Source organism: Onthophagus taurus, chromosome 5, assembly GCF_036711975.1.
Source record: "Onthophagus taurus isolate NC chromosome 5, IU_Otau_3.0, whole genome shotgun sequence".
In the NCBI taxonomy this organism is placed as follows: domain Eukaryota; kingdom Metazoa; phylum Arthropoda; class Insecta; order Coleoptera; family Scarabaeidae; genus Onthophagus; species Onthophagus taurus.
Window position 1 is genome coordinate 2,768,614 of NC_091970.1, and position 21,450 is coordinate 2,790,063.

A 21,450-nucleotide genomic window follows, 5' to 3' on the forward strand; every position below is an offset into this window, starting at 1 on the left:
AACCAAGTTCTCTTTTAACTCGGGGGGACATTGAGAAATGAAAGTTACTTTTAATAAGTGAAACTTGGCTCCTCGAGTAGAGAAAAAGAAAAAACACCATTTCTACTCCTTACCTAGTAGAACCTAAGAAAATAAGTTTTTTTATTTTCTTCATAGAAAGTTAATTTTTTTATTTATTTATTTATTAATTAATAATTAAAAACGATTTTTATATCAAATTAATTTTTATTTATTAAATATTCTTTCTTTTGCCACCATTTATATACGTTAAGATGTTGGGGTTTAGATCCATCTTTTATACATCTTCCTATCTCTGGCCATAGTTTGTACTTCAGCTTTTCTTTTAAGCATTTTCTCCCTCCCATTGGGTTCTTGGTCTACCACGCTTTCTCTTTCCTTCTGGCTTCATGTTGAACATTTTCTTCGCTATTCTATCTTCTTTCATTCGAACCAGATGACCATACCCACTTAGTTGTTCCCTCTATATCTTGTATGGTACTTCATCTTTGCTGCTGTTATTTTCGATTTGTGCTTGTCCAAAATAGTCCAAGTTTCGGATCAATAATTAAGTGTGGGTATATAAATGGTGTTATATAATTGTATTTTAGCTTTATTTGGTAGTACTTATTATGGCTCCAAGATATTCGTACTTTTCTACCACCTCCAGTTATTGCCCCTTTATTCTTACATCAATATCTCCCGTTTCTTCTTCTTCCATATTTAGATGTTTCTTTGTAAAACATCTACTCTGCCTAACACTAGTGTAGATCGGGATTAGGTTGTGGTATTCCAAGTCTCGACTGCGTAGGTTGTCTTTTGACTTGCTTTATTATTCTGTCCATGTATGCTATAAAGAGTAGCGGACTTAAACTATCACCTTTTTCATTCCTTTTCCATTCCAACCCTTCTATTATGTTATGGTGCAATATATTATACTAATATTAGTTCTAATTTTGCACTATCACTAGAACTAACACAAGACCTAGAACTAGAATCATTCGAGTTTGGCCGTCTTAAGAGACGTACGGCTAAACCCGAACGTTTCTAGTTCTTGGTCTAGTGTTAGTTCTAGTTGCATATCATTAGAACTAACACTGGACCTAGAACTAGAAACATGTGGGTTTAGCCGTGCGTCTCTCAAGACGGCTAAATCCAAATGATTCTAGAACTGTCGTTGAGATTCCACTGTTATTCTGATTCTACTTCTTGTTCTTCCAGCCGTCTTTATACTCCTCTCTTCTTTTTTGATTTTCCAATTTTTCCAGTTTTAGTCTTTTGTATTATATTGTTATTGTTTCTTTTTCAGGTGCTTTCAAGTTGGTATCAGTTATCAATAATTAGTGGTCCGTGCCTAATTCTGCCTGTCTTATTACCTTCACATCTTGTACTGGATATCTCATGGATCTAAAGTAAGTTATCCGCTTCGTATGTTATTTTATGAATATTTGTATTTACATTTTTTTTTTAGATTATGCAATAACTTATCGAATTTTCTTCGTATATATTTAAATTTCTCATAAATTTACTTTGCAATCGTTTAAAGTGATAAAACCTTTTTATACTCTTAGTTTGCTTTTAAATTATTCCGAAAACTGGATTGATCTGGATTCGAAACGTAACATAACTATATAATTCGATTAGAACTTTTTTTTTCGGGTCCAAAGTCTTTTTCATGTTACTTTTGCTTTGTTATTTAAGAAAATATGTTTAAAAATAGTTAGATTGAACAAAAATGCGGAATATTCACCGTATATATAATATGTAGATATCGCATACACAAATAGTTAAACGAGCTTCTCTGGGTCGCGTAGAGGTTATCGTAGATTTTCTTTTAAAAAATTCTCGTTATCAGTTTTGTAAATATTCTAGTTTTATTTAATTTTTTTCTTTTTTGATTTTATTTATACTTTAAAACTTAAATTACATCATAAAACTGAAACATTTATGCTTTTTTAGAGGTTCTTTAATTTTTTTTTTTTTGGCTGATGATGATCTTTGTTTTGTTCGAAACCGGTTTCTCCAGGATTCGGTGCGAGTTGTTGTTGAGATCATTAAGTTTTAGTGCCTCCGGTTTAGGCGTGACGAAAAGTTAAAAGCCCTTATTCCCTATTTTCTCTTCAAAATGTGTGTTTTTCTGGAATGATTTTATTAATTATTTTTGTTGCTCGTTTCTGTTTCTGTAGTTGAGTTGTTGTTGGAATAAATTATGTAAAACTGGTCGCAAAATGTTAATACATTCAGCGACAATAATCGTAAATCGCCCGGCCATCGAATGGTTTGAGCCGAGCGCATTTCTAACCTCCGTTCTAAAGACTTCTTATACACCAACAACAAAACACCTTTCCATTTACCTCAAGATCAATCCAACTTAACATTTTTTACTTTTTTTTTATTAAATAATAATTAATTAAAACAAATAACTTTCATCACCCAAACGAAAACAATTATGTGTTTAAATACGTCAATCGTTCTAAAATATAAACTGACCTCGAGATTAAATAATCAAAAACGTTATCTTTTATGGAATAAAGAGGAAAAAAAACGTTTATTAAATTATTTTTAGTAAATTTTAGTGTTTTTCTTGTGAGATAGCAACAACGTTTTATATACGAATTTATAATTTTATTGCTCGTACTCTTTATAAGGTATCGTCTAGAAAAAGACGGCAAACCGTTCCTCGATCGAAGAAAAGAGACGGCCGAAGCTCGCTTATTTCGAGTATAAACTAAACAATGAGCCATTATTATGCAAATGGCATCTATAAGGAGAGAAAAAAATTATAAAAGAGAGAGAAAGGAGACAACGACATATCAACAACACCGTTTAAGACCTTGGTGTTAATTAATAATTAAAAAAAGGATTTAATTTTAAAAAAGACATTGTTAGTGTAGGTTAGGGAATTAATTGTGTTATTCTTAAATTTACATACGAAGAAAAACTGCTATAAATGCAAAATCGATATTATATTTTCATTTCCTTATCATCTTTTGAGAACTAACACCATAAAAGGTATAAAAGTCAATATTCTGTCAAAGATCTTTTATTATACAGTAAATTTCACTTAAGATGCAATATACAAAAATATATTTCCATAGAAACAAGAGGGAGTGTTGTAATTTCTAGTGACAGTGGTAGATAGCGCTAGTTAACATAAAATATCACTATGTTGCATATTTTTATTAAACTAAAACTAGAATTATCACTAGAACTAACACAAGACTTAGAACTAGAATCATTCGGGTTTAGCCGTCTTGAGAGACGTGCGGCTAAATCCGAATAATTCTAGTTCTAGGTCTTGTGTTAGTTGTAGTGATAGTGTTAGTGTAATACTAGAACTAACACAAGACCTAGAACTACAATCATTCGGGTTTAGCCATCTTTACTGCATTCATATATTGCGAGTTATATGAAATTCCCGGTATAAAATAAAAATTTTTGAGGTAACAAGTTTTGAAAAAGATCAAATTTTTGAATACTTAAGACATCTTTATGAACACAACCTTTATATATAAAAAAATAAGATATCCGGATGAAATTTAGGTTATATCATAAAGATTATCAAAATGTTCAGCAAATTTTAACCTAATTTCATGTATCACACCCTATATCCATCATCAAATTCACTTTTAAACAGTTAGATGACATAATTAATTAGTGTTTTGTTTTCGGCCATCTTGGATTTTTTTTTAATATAAAAATAAAGATATCTTGAGAAGTTTTGTAGATAAGTAGGTCGTGTTTAGGCTCATTTTAAAAGATTTTTAATATTTTCTACGCCTTAACGATCGATTTTTATTTTTTAATAATAATTATTCGGATTTAGCCGCACGTCTCTCAAGACGGCTAAACCCGAATAATTCTAGTTCTAGGTCTTGAGTTAGTTGTAGTGATAGTGTTAGAGTTAGTGCAATACTAGAACTAACCTAAGACCTAGAACTAGAATCATTCGGTTTTAGCCGCACGTCTCTCAAGACGGCTAAACCCGAATGATTCTAGTTGTAGGTCTTGTGTTAGTTGTAGTGATAGTGTTAGTGTAATACTAGAACTAACACAAGACCTAGAACTACAATCATTCGGGTTTAGCCATCTTTACTGCATTCATATATTGCGAGTTATATGAAATTCCCGGTATAAAATAAAAATTTTTGAGGTAACAAGTTTTGAAAAAGATCAAATTTTTGAATACTTAAGACATCTTTATGAACACAACCTTTATATATAAAAAAATAAGATATCCGGATGAAATTTAGGTTATATCATAAAGATTTTCAAAATGTTCAGCAAATTTTAACCTAATTTCATGTATCACACCCTATATCCATCATCAAATTCACTTTTAAACAGTTAGATGACATAATTAATTAGTGTTTTGTTTTCGGCCATCTTGGATTTTTTTTTAATATAAAAATAAAGATATCTTGAGAAGTTTTGTAGATAAATAGGTCGTGTTTAGGCTCATTTAAAAAGATTTTTAATATTTTCTACGCCTTAACGATCGATTTTTATTTTTTAATAATAATTATTCGGATTTAGCCGCACGTCTCTCAAGACGGCTAAACCCGAATAATTCTAGTTCTAGGTCTTGAGTTAGTTGTAGTGATAGTGTTAGAGTTAGTGCAATACTAGAACTAACCTAAGACCTAGAACTAGAATCATTCGGTTTTAGCCGCACGTCTCTCAAGACGGCTAAACCCGAATGATTCTAGTTGTAGGTCTTGTGTTAGTTTTAGTGATAGTGTTAGTGTAATACTAGAACTAACCCTAGAACTAGAATCATTCGGGTTTAGCCATCTTTACTGCATTCATATATTGCGAGTTATATGAAATTCCCGGTATAAAATAAAAATTTTTGAGGTAACAAGTTTTGAAAAAGATGAAAAAATAAGATATCTGTATAAAATTTAGGTTATATCATAAAGATTTTCAAAATGTTCAGCAAATTTTAACCTAATTTCATGTATCACACCCTATATCCATCATCAAATTCACTTTTAAACAGTTAGATGACATAATTAATTAGTGTTTTGTTTTCGGCCATCTTGGATTTTTTTTTAATATAAAAATAAAGATATCTTGAGAAGTTTTGTAGATAAGTAGGTCGTGTTTAGACTCATTTTAAAAGATTTTTAATATTTTCTACGCCTTAACGATCGATTTTTATTTTTTAATAATAATTAATATAAATGTATTAATCTAAATTAGTTTTAGCCTTGAAAAAAAAAGTTAAATTCTCTAAAATCCTTTTTTTTTAATACATAAGATACAAATGAAAGCTAATTACATGAATAATTCATTTTTTTTAATTCAACTTTATTGTTTAAAGTATATGAGTCACTGTTTCAAGGTTAAGTGAATATAAACGGTATTATTTTGTTATACACCTACTCGTTTCGTGCATAAATTTTTGTTGTTGTTCTCTTCACTCGTTTTGTAATAATTAAGTTATTGACAAATAACGAATCATTAATCTAGTTTTTTGTTTGGCAGAAAAGGTCAATAAAAAAAAACAAAAAAAAAGTGATTGATATAGAAGAGCCCGAATTGCTAGTTATGTAATGTTACCAAAAAATTAACAGGGCACGATGACGCCATTCGAAAACAGATTTTTTTTTGGGTTCCTTCTACCATCGACAAAAATATTTACCCAACAGAAAACGTTTTGCGCAGCTCAACAGTTTTAACCTTGAACCATCTTTATAACTTTATTTCTCCAAACATAAAAAAACTTTCCTATTTCTACGAAAACTCATCGAATTTCGAAGAAGTCCAATTTATTATTTTAAAGAGTCAATATTAAATAATCTTATTTTTTTACCAACAGATAAACGAGTGTACGAAGCTTTTTCTTATCGCAACAAAAACAACAAATCGCGTTCGTAGAGGATTAGAAAATGCCTTTGCGATGATGTTCATTTTAAAATATGTTTAAAACAAAACGATTCTTTCTTTAAATCTTTTTTATTTGATGTTGGATATAAGTAAGAGGAAAAAACCCAACCGGTGGAAACGAAAGGGAAAGACAAAGGAAACGTCCCTAATAATTCGATGGGGACCGAGTTCCCTAATTTCTTTGTCCCGAAAGTCGAAACCCGAACAAAGAAGCGAACGATGCGCGTGCGCGCCCTTCACGACCTAAAGTTCTTTCACATTTTTTTTTATAACGATAAAACTCCTCTTTGTTACCTTAACTCTCACCGCATTTTAAGACTAAACGTTTTAAAATAAATATTTAATAATTCAAGAAACTATTGTAAAGAATGATGCAATAATCTTAACGTTTTCGTTATCGTTTGCATAAATAAAATTGTGTTAATTAATTCCCATTTAATCGACGGAGAGCTTGTGTCATTTACATCGCAAGAACCCAACTTATTATTGAAATATAGTAATATAAACGTTCGAAGTCGATTTAATTACAGCCTATGTGTACGTGTACGTGTCTTGCTTGCATAGTCAGGTGTTTATCTCGTTTAAATTGAACAAAAAATGTAATTTCAATAATTTTTTAATTCGACTTTACTATGTTAAGTTGACATTTCAACCTAGTTTGCAACAAAAATGTTATTTTTACTTTTAAAAATTCGACTACAAGGTTAATTTTTAATCAAAATATAAAATTTGATCTTGACTTTGATACCACCTTAGAAATTACATTAAGGTCAAAAATTAACTTTAATTTTGATGTAAAATATAAAGTTTTTGGGATATTCGATTGTTTCAAATTAAAAGGATCACCCTGTATACTTCGAATAAGAAAGAATTGCAACCTGGATGATATTGACTTCATGAATATCGTCAGTGGATCCATCATCTATCAATATCATCCTTGCTATCTCTAATATATCCTTAATATCACTTAATCACTAAATCTAAATCTCTCTACACTTTTCTGATCACTTGAACATTGTCCCTGACATTTCTCAACAAATCATAGCTTAAAACGTCGTGATATCTTCCAATAAAATCGTTGAGCTTTCTTAATATCGTCTATGGTGGTAAAAGTATCCCTGACATTATCCTAGTTCTAACCAAAAGTTGTCTACGACATTCACCAACCTCAGTTCTGACATCTTTCATCTTAATTCCTAACATTTCACATCACTCGCTGAAATCTCTCAACATCTTCACCATCATATCTCAATATCATCTAAGATATCTTTGTTCGTGATACACATCAATATCTAGTTCTACTATATAATCACTAGTGTAGTTCTACTATATAGAACTAACACTAGACTTAGAACTAGAAACATTCGGATTTAGCCGCACGTCTCTTAAGACGGCTAAACCCGAATGATTCTAGTTTTAGGTCTTGTGTTAGTTCTGTAGTGAAAATTAATATCTTTTCCTTTTTTATTTCAGAAAAAAAAACATCTCATCGATTTCTATTAATAAAATGGATAAGTGGAAAACATCATCTGTTACATATCTTTATGACAAAACGGCAGCTGTTTGCCGTCTAAATGTGAGTACTTAAATGTTTAGAAATATTACAAAAACCAGAACTCTCTTAATCTTTGAATGTTTATTCGATATCCTTATTAATTAGTTACGTATCAAATGAAAAGTAACAAACAAAAAGTGTTAAACTAAAAGAAATTTATTAAAATTTCAATTTTTAATATGAATATTACATTTTTTTGTGTAAAGATTTCGGATAAACCCGACTGATTCTAGTTCTAGGTCTAGTGTTAGTTCTAGTGCTAGTGTTAGTCTAGTTTTATTTGTTAAGCAGCGCTAGATTGTTGTATATTTTTATTGAGCTCTTTTTTTCCAAGGCTAAAACTAATTTATTATGTAAAAAACGTGATTTATTGATGATTAAATAATGTTTACGATAACTTAAGGACTATTTTAAGAGCGGCGGCATTAAAATCGATTGGAAAAACAACGATTATCGAACGTTTTCGAAAAACAACACACCCGTATTTTGTAACGATAACGTTTCGAATGACAAGCATTTCCGAGAAAACAAGCCAATATTCGCGGAATGAAAAAAATTAGATTTATATTTGTTGATTTTACCTTGAGTTACATTAATATCAAAGAACACATCTTTATTATAAAATAAAAGAAGAACTCATAAAGATAACCCCGAACAAAAATTACAATGTTAACCCTTGGTTAACACTGAATTAACTCTTGGTTAACACTGAATTAACACTAAATTAACTTCGTTACACTTACTTTGGTGACACTTAAATGTCATTGTGACTATCTTTTCTATTAAAAGTAAGAACCCTGACTTGAATTACAGAAAAAATGAAGTAAAACAAAGTTTTTGTAACTAAAGATGGATTTGAGTTATCTATTTATCAGGTGGAAATGGTATATCGCGGCACAGCATTACGAGAAGCGGCGGTCAAATCAAAATACCGTATCCGTTCTTGTAACTTGACGCCCGCCGAGACCAGCTGTGCCGTGTGCTGACCGCAACGGTTTAGATTTCAATGTCACCAACTTGGGACCACTTTTCTACATATTCACCATTTACCCAAGGGCGCAGATTAACAACTAACAAAAAAAAACGTTATCGAAAATAATAAAAATCGGCCGTAATAACACGCATTAGAAATCATTTTGTTATTATTACACGATGTTATCGGATATAAATGGTGATTGCTTTTTTTTAATGAATGACTCATACACAATTTCCATATTTTTCTGTTTCTATGCGCAGTTATGCTCAATAACACAATGCTCAATTAACATATTGAATGGTTAAATAATCATTTTTTTTAATTGCAAAAAATGATAGCTTTAAACACAACTTGTTTTTCTATCTTTTTGCGGAAAACTAAAAAAAGGATTTTTTTTTATAATCCGGGGTTTGGTCGTAAAATTTCGTAACACACCGCTCAAGTGTCTGATATACTCTCCTCCTCCGACGAGGCGGTTAGTTGGTTGGTGTGTTGTATGTGTTTTATAGAGGAGGTTCATCGACCTGAGTTAACACAGTTTTTCCTTTACTTTTTAATTTTTTTTTATACATTTTGAAACATTTAATTCATTAATAAAATTAAACACGGTTTTGCTTATAATAGTAAATTCATTAATATATCTTAAAAATTCTTCAATCGGAAACCAACTAACATAGAAAATATTAAAAATTAGTAATCTTCATGAAATATCCTTTAAAATGAGCCTAAACACGACCTATTTATCTATAAAACTTCTCAAGATATTTATATTTTTACATTAAAAAAATCCAAGATGGCCGAAAACAAAACACTAATTAATTATGTCATCTAACTGTTTAAAAGTGAATTTAATGATGGATATAGGGTGTGATACATGAAATTAGGTTAAAATTTGCTGAACATTTTGAAAATCTTTATGATATAACCTGAATTTCATTCAGATATCTTATTTTTAACAATTTTTCAAAAATGTTTGTCTTAAAAACGATTGGAGATTTTGAAGTAGGGTTTTATATTATTTTTTTTTATACATATTGGTTGTTTTCATAAAGATATCTTAAGAATTCGATTTTCACCATTTTAGTCATAAAAAAATGTGGTTTTTTCAAAAATGTTTATCTTAAAAACGAAAAGAGATTTTCAAGTTCGGTTTTGTTTATGACAAAGTACATACTTTACTCTATAAATATGGAATGTATTATCAATATATCTTAGAAATACGATTTTTCCATATTTTTTTAAAGGAAATTGAGAAAAATTAGATTAGTCAATTTTTCAAAACTTGATATCTCAAGAACCAATCGAGATTTTCAAGAACAGTTTCGTGCATGAAAATGAACGTCCTTTCCTCTATAAATATGCTATATTTCATCAATGTATCTTAAGAATACGATTTTTCGTGATTTTTTAAATAAGGTTGCAAAAAAATCGATTATTCACAAAAATTCCCGTTTCTTCAAAACTTGATATCTCAAGAACGAATTAAGATTTTCAGGAACGGTTTCGTGCATGAAAATGAACGCACTTTCCTCTATAAATATGCTATATTTCATCAATGTATCTTAAGAATACGATTTTTCGCGATTTTTTAAACAAGGTTGCGAAAAATTAGATTAATTAATGGTCGTTTCTTTAAATCTTGATATCTCAAGAACCAGTTGAGATTTTCTAGAACGGTTTCCTTCATTAAAAAGAACGTTCTTTCCTCTATAAATATGGAATATTTCATCAATATATCTTAAGAATACGATTTTTCGCGATTTTTTAAACAAGGTGGCGAAAAATTAGATTAATTATAAAAATGGTCGTTTCTTCAAATCTTGATATCTCAAGAACCTGTTGAGATTTTCTAGAACGGTTTCCTTCATTAAAAAGAACGTTCTTTCCTCTATAAATATGGAATATTTCATCAATATATCTTAAGAATACGATTTTTCGCGATTTTTTAAACAAGGTGGCGAAAAATTAGATTAATTACAAAAATGGTCGTTTCTTCAAAACTTGATATCTCAAGAACCAGTTGAGATTTTCTAGAACAGTTTCCTTCATTAAAAAGAACGTACTTTCCTCTATAAATATGGAATATTTCATAAATATATCTTAAGAATACGATTTTTCGCGATTTTTTAAACAAGGTGGCGAAAAATTAGATTAATTATAAAAATGGTCGTTTCTTCAAATCTTGATATCTCAAGAACCTGTTGAGATTTTCTAGAACGGTTTCCTTCATTAAAAAGAACGTACTTTCCTCTATAAATATGGAATATTTCATCAATATATCTTAAGAATACGATTTTTCGCGATTTTTTAAACAAGGTGGCGAAAAATTAGATTAATTATAAAAATGGTCGTTTCTTCAAATCTTGATATCTCAAGAACCTGTTGAGATTTTCTAGAACGGTTTCCTTCATTAAAAAGAACGTACTTTCCTCTATAAATATGGAATATTTCATCAATATATCTTAAGAATACGATTTTTCGCGATTTTTTAAACAAGGTGGCGAAAAATTAGATTAATTATAAAAATGGTCGTTTCTTCAAATCTTGATATCTCAAGAACCTGTTGAGATTTTCTAGAACGGTTTCCTTCATTAAAAAGAACGTACTTTCCTCTATAAATATGGAATATTTCATCAATATATCTTAAGAATACGATTTTTCGCGATTTTTTAAACAAGGTGGCGAAAAATTAGATTAATTATAAAAATGGTCGTTTCTTCAAATCTTGATATCTCAAGAACCAGTTGAGATTTTCCAGAACGGTTTCCTTCATTAAAAAGAACGTTCTTTCCTCTATAAATATGGAATATTTCATCAATATATCTTAAGAATACGATTTTTCGCGATTTTTTAAACAAGGTGGCGAAAAATTAGATTAATTATAAAAATGGTCGTTTCTTCAAATCTTGATATCTCAAGAACCTGTTGAGATTTTCTAGAACGGTTTCCTTCATTAAAAAGAACGTACTTTCCTCTATAAATATGGAATATTTCATCAATATATCTTAAGAATACGATTTTTCGCGATTTTTTAAACAAGGTTGCGAAAAATTAGATTAATTATAAAAATGGTCGTTTCTTCAAATCTTGATATCTCAAGAACCTGTTGAGATTTTCTAGAACGGTTTCCTTCATTAAAAAGAACGTACTTTCCTCTATAAATATGGAATATTTCATCAATATATCTTAAGAATACGATTTTTCGCGATTTTTTAAACAAGGTTGCGAAAAATTAGATTAATTATAAAAATGGTCGTTTCTTCAAATCTTGATATCTCAAGAACCTGTTGAGATTTTCTAGAACGGTTTCCTTCATTAAAAAGAACGTACTTTCCTCTATAAATATGGAATATTTCATCAATATATCTTAAGAATACGATTTTTCGCGATTTTTTAAACAAGGTGGCGAAAAATTAGATTAATTATAAAAATGGTCGTTTCTTCAAATCTTGATATCTCAAGAACCTGTTGAGATTTTCTAGAACGGTTTCCTTCATTAAAAAGAACGTACTTTCCTCTATAAATATGGAATATTTCATCAATATATCTTAAGAATTCGATTTTTCGTGATTTTTTAAATAAGGTTGCGAAAAATTAGGTTAATCACAAAAATAGTCGCGTTTTCAAAACTTGATATCTTAAGAACCAATTGAGATTTTCAAGAACGGTTTCCTTCATTGAAAAGAACGTACTTTCCTCTATAAATATGGAATATTTCATAAATATATCTTAAGAATTCGATTTTTCATGATTTTTTAAATAAGGTTGCGAAAAATTAGGTTAATCACAAAAATAGTCGCTTTTTCAAAACTTGATATCTTAAGAACCAATTGAGATTTTCAAGAACGGTTTCCTTCATTGAAAAGAACGTACTTTCCTCTATAAATATGGAATATTTCATAAATATATCTTAAGAATTCGATTTTTCGTGATTTTTTAAATAAGGTTGCGAAAAATTAGGTTAATCACAAAAATAGTCGTTTTTTCAAAACTTGATATCTTAAGAACCAATTGAGATTTTCAAGAACGGTTTCCTTCATTGAAAAGAACGTACTTTCCTCTATAAATATGGAATATTTCATCAATATATCTTATGAATTCGATTTTTCGTGATTTTTTAAATAAGGTTGCGAAAAATTAGGTTAATCACAAAAATAGTCGCTTTTTCAAAACTTGATATCTTAAGAACCAATTGAGATTTTCAAGAACGGTTTCCTTCATTGAAAAGAACGTACTTTCCTCTATAAATATGGAATATTTCATAAATATATCTTAAGAATTCGATTTTTTACGATTAAAAAAAAAATTGTTTTTTTTTGAACAAATATCTCAAGAACGAATTAAGATTAAAGAAATTATTAAAATTGAATTGAGAATACCTTACTATCTAGTTTTTGTTTTAGTTCAGTAGAAAATATTCAACAATCTAACACTGAATAATAATTAAAACTAGAACTAACACTAGACTTAGAACTAGAAAGTTTGGGGTTTAGCCGTGCGTCTGAGGACGGTTTAGCCATCTTTAGAGACGTGTGGCTAAACCCAAATGATTCTAGTTCTAGGTATAGTGTGTTAGTTCTACATACTAACATTGCTAACTGATTAATACAATTGATTAGTATGTCTTAATCGTATTTTATACGTTATGTCCGAAATCCATTACATCGAAATTTCCTGTATTACTTAAAAACGTTTTAAACTCAATCATTTCTAAGTTGTCATTTTTTATAACTTAAAGGAGAACTTATTTTTTATTATTTTCCGCTTTAACTGGTCGGACCATGGTGACGCTTCTAAATTTAACTTTTTAAACGGGGGCCACGCCGTTGAGAGTAAACAACCGGTACATGTTCTCGATCACGTATAGAGCAATTATTTCGTTTTGTATTTGTAGAGAGAGACCTTCAATTCACTTCTATTCATGTTTTTTTTTTCTCGCATTATTTATTAACCTAAATTTAAAGATACAACCATTAAAGATTTAAAGATTTTAACATTCACCCCTTTTCAATAATAAAAAAAATCATTTCATCAGAATAACGATACAGCTGGTCACGAAATGTTTCTGCATAATAAAGATTAAAGGGGTGTTTAGAACCCCCCCATAGGTAGGGATTCCCGTTATTTCTGTTTAACGTTGGGGTTGATTCAACGTGAATAAAATAAAATGTTAGAGTGTTAACGTTTCTTTTTGAATAAAAAATGAATCGCGATTAATGTTTAAACTAACACTACCACGTACAACGACCAACAACCCAACCGACTTTCTATTCGATTAATATGCCGTTATCAGTTCTAGAAGCTAATGGCCGGGACTGTATAGGAAATTATCTAACGACGACGACGATGGCTACTGTATAATTATTATTGAGCGTGCCAGAATCACGGCCTTCTGTTAGCGCTTACAAATTTCCTTTTATCTTTTTTGTTTTTATCAATTAAACTTACAACGTCTTATTAAAATATCAACTTTTAATATAATTATAAAGATTTCTCAAATTACTTTCTTATTTTTACTTTCTCATAAAATTTTTGTAATTGTTCAAAAATAGGAAGAAAATATCGGGAAGCATATTGAAGAAAATTAGACTTTGGTTTCATATTGAGCAAGTCAAAGTTGCGAAAAAACTGGACGCTGTTGAGATATGAAGGTGTGAGTTTATCAATTACCAGACTCATGAAAGAGGTGCCAACGGGAAGAATGATGAGAATTACAGAGAATATGATTAATACTGGAAAATGATGCGTTGGGAAAGACATGGACTTCTGGTTGGTTGAGCATTTTCTTGTGAGCGGTAAAGCAGCGGGGATCTTATAATTTGAGTTGTAGGGCGATATAAAGGAGATTGAGTCTCTATTAAAATATACAGGCTTCCTAAACTATTTAAAAGATAGTGTTGAAATCAAGCTTAGAGATTCATATTGACACCGAGGTTGAGGACCTTGTTAAATATGCGCATAATATGCCTCTCTTGATGAATGGCAGAGTTGGAAGATGGAGCATCTAAAATATGTGGAGTCTCTAAAATATTGAGCAAGGTCATAAGGTAGCAACTACTTCTGTCAAAAATTGATATCAATAGAGATATAAGAGTACTAATATTGCAATTGGGCAATAGAGATTGAGTGATTGTTAAGAACTACTTAAGATACTCGGGGTTGGAATGTATTGTTATCAGATTGAGGAAGGCAGAGAAGAAGAGAATTAAGGCATAGATTTGTACATATAGTTTTGGAGATTGAGTGAGGGTTCACATTTTTGTAGTCCTTAATAGCTTTTTCGTGGTGTCATATAATTACTGCTTTAGTCTTCAAGTTTCTATTTCTGGTTATGCATACTCTCCAGTATTTGAAACTCATTATCTATTCCACACTTTGATTGTACATCTACTTTGTATCTTGGTACTCTAGACACATCATCAACATCTTGACATTCTTGATAAATCAAATTTTTCAAAACTTGATATCTCAAGAACCAATTAAGATATTCAAGAACAGTTTCGTGCATGAAAATGAACGCACTTTCCTCTATAAATATGCTATATTTCATCAATGTATCTTAAGAATACGATTTTTCGCGATTTTTTAAACAAGTTTGCGAAAAATTAGATGAATTACAAAAATGGTCGTTTCTTCAAAACTTGATGTCTCAAGAACCAATTAAGATTTTCAAGAACGGTTTCCTGCATGAAAATGAACGCACTTTCCTCTATAAATATGCTATATTTCATCAATGTATCTTAAGAATACGATTTTTCGCGATTTTTTAAACAAGGTGGCGAAAAATTAGATTAATTATAAAAATGGTCGTTTCTTCAAATCTTGATATCTCAAGAACCAGTTGAGATTTTCCAGAACGGTTTCCTTCATTAAAAAGAACGTTCTTTCCTCTATAAATATGGAATATTTCATCAATATATCTTAAGAATACGATTTTTCGCGATTTTTTAAACAAGGTTGCGAAAAATTAGATTAATTATAAAAATGGTCGTTTCTTCAAATCTTGATATCTCAAGAACCTGTTGAGATTTTCTAGAACGGTTTCCTTGATTGAAAAGAACGTACTTTCCTCTATAAATATGGAATATTTCATAAATATATCTTAAGAATTCGATTTTCTAAAATATGTTCGAGCATCTAAAATATGTAGAGTCTCTAAAATATTGAGCAAGGTCATAAGGTAGCAACTACTTCTGTCAAAAATTGATATCAATAGAGATATAAGAGTACTAATATTGCAATTGCGCAATAGAGATTGAGTGATTGTTAAGAACTACTTAAGATACTCGGGGTTGGAATGTATTGTTATCAGATTGAGGAAGGCAGAGAAGAAGAGAATTAAGGCATAGATTTGTACATATAGTTTTGGAGATTGAGTGAGGGTTCACATTTTTGTAGTCCTTAATAGCTTTTTCGTGGTGTCATATAATTACTGCTTTAGTCTTCAAGTTTCTATTTCTGGTTATGCATACTCTCCAGTATTTGAAACTCATTATCTATTCCGCACTTTGATTGTACATCTACTTTGTATCTTGGTACTCTAGACACATCATCAACATCTTGACATTCTTGATAAATCAAATTTTTCAAAACTTGATATCTCAAGAACCAATTAAGATATTCAAGAACAGTTTCGTGCATGAAAATGAACGCACTTTCCTCTATAAATATGCTATATTTCATCAATGTATCTTAAGAATACGATTTTTCGCGATTTTTTAAACAAGTTTGCGAAAAATTAGATTAATTACAAAAATGGTCGTTTCTTCAAAACTTGATATCTCAAGAACCAATTAAGATTTTCAAGAACGGTTTCCTGCATGAAAATGAACGCACTTTCCTCTATAAATGTGCTATATTTCATCAATATATCTTAAGAATACGATTTTTCGCGATTTTTTAAACAAGGTTGCGAAAAATTAGATTAATTATAAAAATGGTCGTTTCTTCAAATCTTGATATCTCAAGAACCAGTTGAGATTTTCCAGAACGGTTTCCTTCATTAAAAAGAACGTTCTTTTCTCTATAAATATGGAATATTTCATCAATATATCTTAAGAATACGATTTTTCGCGATTTTTTAAACAAGGTTGCGAAAAATTAGATTAATTATAAAAATGGTCGTTTCTTCAAATCTTGATACCTCAAGAACCTGTTGAGATTTTCTAGAACGGTTTCCTTCATTGAAAAGAACGTACTTTCCTCTATAAATATGGAATATTTCATAAATATATCTTAAGAATTCGATTTTCTAAAATATGTTCGAGCATCTAAAATATGTAGAGTCTCTAAAATATTGAGCAAGGTCATAAGGTAGCAACTACTTCTGTCAAAAATTGATATCAATAGAGATATAAGAGTACTAATATTGCAATTGCGCAATAGAGATTGAGTGATTGTTAAGAACTACTTAAGATACTCGGGGTTGGAATGTATTGTTATCGGATTGAGGAAGGCAGAGAAGAAGAGAATTAAGGCATAGATTTGTACATATAGTTTTGGAGATTGAGTGAGGGTTCACATTTTTGTAGTCCTTAATAGCTTTTTCGTGGTGTCATATAATTACTGCTTTAGTCTTCAAGTTTCTATTTCTGGTTATGCATACTCTCCAGTATTTGAAACTCATTATCTATTCCACACTTTGATTGTACATCTACTTTGTATCTTGGTACTCTAGACACATCATCAACATCTTGACATTCTTGATAAATCAAATTTTTCAAAACTTGATATCTCAAGAACCAATTAAGATATTCAAGAACAGTTTCGTGCATGAAAATGAACGCACTTCCCTCTATAAATATGCTATATTTCATCAATGTATCTTAACAACACGATTTTTCGCGATTTTTTAAATAAGTTTGCGAAAAATTAGATTAATTACAAAAATGGTCGTTTGTTCAAAACTTGATATCTCAAGAACCAATTAAGATTTTCAAGAACGGTTTCCTGCATGAAAATGAACGCACTTTCCTCTATAAATATGCTATATTTCATCAATATATCTTAAGAATACGATTTTTCGCGATTTTTTAAACAAGGTGGCGAAAAATTAGATTAATTATAAAAATGGTCGTTTCTTCAAATCTTGATATCTCAAGAACCAGTTGAGATTTTCCAGAACGGTTTCCTTCATTAAAAAGAACGTTCTTTCCTCTATAAATATGGAATATTTCATCAATATATCTTAAGAATACGATTTTTCGCGATTTTTTAAACAAGGTTGCGAAAAATTAGATTAATTATAAAAATGGTCGTTTCTTCAAATCTTGATATCTCAAGAACCTGTTGAGATTTTCTAGAACGGTTTCCTTCATTGAAAAGAACGTACTTTCCTCTATAAATATGGAATATTTCATAAATATATCTTAAGAATTCGATTTTCTAAAATATGTTCGAGCATCTAAAATATGTAGAGTCTCTAAAATATTGAGCAAGGTCATAAGGTAGCAACTACTTCTGTCAAAAATTGATATCAATAGAGATATAAGAGTACTAATATTGCAATTGCGCAATAGAGATTGAGTGATTGTTAAGAACTACTTAAGATACTCGGGGTTGGAATGTATTGTTATCGGATTGAGGAAGGCAGAGAAGAAGAGAATTAAGGCATAGATTTGTACATATAGTTTTGGAGATTGAGTGAGGGTTCACATTTTTGTAGTCCTTAATAGCTTTTTCGTGGTGTCATATAATTACTGCTTTAGTCTTCAAGTTTCTATTTCTGGTTATGCATACTCTCCAGTATTTGAAACTCATTATCTATTCCGCACTTTGATTGTACATCTACTTTGTATCTTGGTACTCTAGACACATCATCAACATTTTGACATTCTTGATAAATGAAAGGTTTAATTTGTGCCATTAGTATTTACAAATATTATTGTTTAATAACAATTTACAATAAATAATTTGAATGAAATCACGCATCCAAACCATGATACACCTTAAAGTTTCACGTGTATTTCTCTGTTTGGTTAAAAAATCGTCGACGTCGAGACTCAACAATGTGTTTACTAAAAATAATAATGAATCTAAATAGATTTTGAAGTTACAAGCGTACCGGCGCTAATTGATTCATAAAATATTTGATAATATTTTTGTGAAATTAAAAACTTTTCCATAATTTAAACATCAACTAAATATATCTTTTGATAATATAACTCTATTAAAACGATAATTTCCTGTTACGGTTTTCGCTATCACTTCCTGTTATAAAAAGATTGTGTCGCTGCTTTTCATAAATGAATTAATTAAACAAATCAAAACACAAAAATAAGAAAGAAACTGATAAAAATGGTATTAATTTTTTTCTTTTTTAGATTCATCTGCATTGAATGGAACGCCGTGAATGGAGGTTACTCGAAGAAACGAGTTGTTCATTCCATTTCTGTAAAACCCGAAACTCCAAGTGTGGATAAATGGATTCGATGATGAATGTTTAAAATTTATTGGAATTAAGAAATGAGTTAAAGAAACTTGAATTATAAAAAGAAGAACAAAGGTAAGAAAAGAAAAAAAAGGTTGTGTCCATTTTTCCTCGGGCGATTAATTTTGACACAGACGCACATCTTCGCCGCTTTCTCTTGTGGGCGAAACAAAGAGGGAACTATTAGAGTTTATTTATTATCCGGCCCCCGAAACGGGACGTCCCCCATCTCTTTCTATTCAACCCAACTCTTCGTTTCATTCTTGTTTTCTTCATTTTCTCGGAGCTGTTCGATCTTCTCTTCTCAAGTCGCTGTAAAGGTACATAGGCGGAGGCGTTGTTGTTGCCTCTCTTTATAAAACCGGCTCGACCGGTTTCCCCGTTCGTTCGACTGCCACTGTATTACACCGTTTCGCCTTTTCATTCCCTCTTCTTCTTCTTTTTTTTATTATTATTATTTGTAACCGGCTCCCGCTTGTTGCTTCGTTCTCAAATCCAAAAACCAAAAAGAACTCAAACGAGCAAGAGAAAAAGGGGCTTAAAAGTTAGTTGAAGGAGGATGATGAAGAAAAAGAATAAGAAGAAGAAGTTGAAGTGAAGTAGGAGGAGGAGAAGATGAAGAAGGAGAGGGATATGCGCACGTGTGCCTATACATTTTCATTTCACGGGGGACACCGGGGATTAACGGGGAGTGTTTGTGCCTTAACTTCGATGGTGATGCGAGGGGGGCGAAGAGCGAGGGAAACGCTCAGAACGTGACCAGGCTTTCTAGAGATCGTATTAACATATCTACCATAAGAAATCGCCCGTTTTACTCTTTCGAGTTTAAACTAAAGGCGATATACCGTTTATTTCTTCGTTAAAAATGATAACACGATTTATTGGTTTTGCCAAAATAATCAGATAAGTTTTGGCAAAAAAATCGCCACGAGTTTCCACTTTTCTTATTTGATTTGCGACAAGAAAAATAATCACTAAAACTTATTAAGTGCTCCCAAAAATTGACTCAAGGCCGTTAAATTTAAAAATAACACCAACAAAATAGCCTATTTTTTTCTTTTTTTTTCCACCTGTACACACATAAAGAAAACGGATATAAAGAAAATAATATTGGGGAGGGTTTTGGGTTATAAAAGGATCCCCCAAGACAAGTTCTTCCCCTTGTTGATCCTTACAGGTCCCTTTTACAAAGAAAAAAAAAACAGGTGGGGTTTCAACTCTTACCTGACTTTAACATAATTTTAAATAAAACAATTTATTTAATCAAAAATATTGAAAAATTGTTTCTTTTTAAAAATAAAATGTCCTTGGTGTTTAAAGTCAAAACACATGTGGGGGCCACAAGAAGAACATGTGTCTCATCTGAAAAATACTGTCTGAAAATAACTCTCTCTCTCTATAATATTACCACCGCGGTGAAGAAACGAAAACAATCAAGGAAAAAAATTTATTACAATTTTTTTTTTGGAAATTTATCTTTGTAAAAATCGTGTGTTCTCGCCTTCGTTTCGTTTATAAACAGAAACGATATTTTAATTGAAACTCATTGTCGAGGGTAAATTGGATAAATTGCCAGGCTTCATTATGCGCCTCCAACTCTGACAAACAAGCTGTTATTTAATCTTATCGACGATGTGAAAATTCTCGTTTTGTTAAATTTTTTTTTACGAAACATATTATTTACTGATTATCCATTAAGAATATCAATTTCTCGTCTAGAATAATGTTTAAGTACTTGATCTAATAGTTTCTAACCACCTTTTCAATCTTAATTAAGAACTCTGCCTTCATGTAACTTTTTGAGTAATATGATCTTATCTAAAACCAAGTCATCAAACTTTAGTTTTCCAACAATAATTAAAGAATTTGTACCAACTGAGTTTGTTCTATAATAAGCAAGACGAATTTAATGCATAATGAATAAATACGAAGTAATATCGCAGACTGAACACGGATAACACCCTGAAGATGGAAGAGGATGAAACAAAACGTGCTTCTTTAATAAGTGTTCTTATGGTGTGATGTAAAGACCACTTTTCAGACTGTTACTTCTGCCTCACAAATATTACAGAAGCGTTGCCCAATCCAACCCAACTTCAAGTGAATCAGAACATGTAGAAGAGTACTGCCCTCAATCTCCTGACACTTCGCTTCAGCTCTTCAATCAAGAGGAACTGAACGATTTGATTCGCAATCTAAAACCTTCGAAAGTACAAGCTGAACTCTTGGGATCAAGACTGCAATAACAAAACCTTCTAACTCCAAGGATAAAAATTTCCTATGTTAGATCAAGAGTGGGTTCACTAAATATTGCTGCTTTTGTGCCTATGAGAAAGAAAATGTGAAAAACACTCATATTGGTTAAGCCCAACAAAATCATTTTTCCTCCGTTTCATGTCAAATTAGACAAATTGGGCTCAAAGGAGAGCAGGTCTTCAATCATTTGAAAGAAAAGTTTCTCAAATTTAGTATTAAACCGTGGTCGTTTGCGGCCGAGGTTCTATGATTAATATTGCATCAACCTGAAAGTGGTCACCATATTATGGCGCCTCGGCTTTATCAAATTGTGAAGTCTTTTAACTAATTAAACCGAGGTTGCAT

At 30.6% G+C, this 21,450-nt stretch overlaps 1 protein-coding gene and 1 long non-coding RNA gene across 6 annotated transcripts in view; one reads left to right on the plus strand and one right to left on the minus strand.

Annotated features, from left to right (window-relative positions):
• LOC111426525 (uncharacterized) overlaps window positions 1-21,450 on the plus strand; it is a 40,670-nt gene that overhangs the window by 3,835 nt on the left and 15,385 nt on the right. For 4 of the 5 annotated variants that reach the window (XM_071196146.1, XM_071196148.1, XM_071196147.1 and 1 more), the window contains 3 exons: window positions 1,307-1,409; window positions 7,363-7,465; window positions 18,743-18,924. The gene's annotated coding sequence lies outside the window, so the exon portion shown is untranslated. Of the gene's footprint in view, window positions 1-1,306; window positions 1,410-7,362; window positions 7,466-17,841; window positions 17,867-18,742; window positions 18,925-21,450 lie in introns of those variants that run through there. The other variant, XM_071196150.1, reaches the window with a different exon arrangement.
• Window positions 158-5,317, minus strand: LOC139429869 (uncharacterized). Its single transcript, XR_011640452.1, has 2 exons — window positions 2,352-5,317; window positions 158-2,134 (listed from the first exon to the last, which is right to left on the minus strand). It is a non-coding gene; the product is annotated as an uncharacterized lncRNA (long non-coding RNA).